This window comes from Seriola lalandi, unplaced genomic scaffold (genome assembly GCF_002814215.2).
Source record: "Seriola lalandi dorsalis isolate HSWRI2012SDOR001 ecotype SW California unplaced genomic scaffold, Sedor1 jcf7180002054928, whole genome shotgun sequence".
Lineage (NCBI taxonomy): Eukaryota > Metazoa > Chordata > Actinopteri > Carangiformes > Carangidae > Seriola > Seriola lalandi.
In genome coordinates this window covers 51,387-52,151 of record NW_019525480.1, presented here as the reverse complement: position 1 = coordinate 52,151, position 765 = coordinate 51,387, and the positions used below count along the sequence as shown (strand labels likewise).

At 40.7% G+C, this 765-nt stretch overlaps 1 protein-coding gene across 1 annotated transcript in view; it reads right to left on the bottom strand.

The window, feature by feature from the left end:
* LOC111644286 (odorant receptor 131-2-like) overlaps positions 1-765 on the bottom strand; it is a 2,769-nt gene that overhangs the window by 1,026 nt on the left and 978 nt on the right. The window lies entirely within an intron of this gene.

Sequence of the window (765 nt, the reverse complement as noted above, 5' to 3'; positions counted from 1 at the left end):
CATGTGTTGCTTGTTTTTATTTGTTAAGGTGCTGATCCAGAGTCTGTCAGGTACAGTTACAGTCTGAACTGTTGACTGTTGTTGACTGTGATATTTGAATTGTCTCTATCTGACAGTGAGTTTGTGTTTATGTTGTCAGCTGATGACGCAGTTTCAGGGTGTCATGTAATTTCAGGCAGAGCTTCATCATTTCTGTCCAACAGTTTGAATAAAACAGTAAAAATAGCAAAGTGTTTGTTGTGACTGTTCTGTTTGTTTGCTAGCATGGCTGACGTCATAACAGTGTGAAAGATGGACCGACGTCAACGGTCGAAAATGCGGCTTCACTTTAGAAAAGAAAGTGACGTGAAGACAAAGAGCAGAGCGAGAAGCTGTGAAGTGGAACTGAGGTTATTAAAGGCTCGTCCACCAGAGGGCGCTGTAGTAACATATGAACTGCAGCCAGTGCGACTTTAAATGTGTAGAAGAAGAAATGTGTCGCTGTTGTCCGGAGGATACAACAGTTGTTAGCCGTTTGGCTTCATGTTGTTGTCATGAGATAAATAAACCTCCTCCCTGGTTGAAAAGAAGCCTCCTAAAATATCTGCAATTCACATAATGCGGTTTAAATAATTCTACATTTTAAGCGCTTGAAGATCCGATCATCATTAATGTGTTATCTATGAGTTTATGTGGAGAAAGTGTTCATGGTCGTCAGAATTAAGGGTAGTGTATTCATTACCATTGTCATTAGGCAGCAGCTCAGTAGGAGTCAGTATCACTATG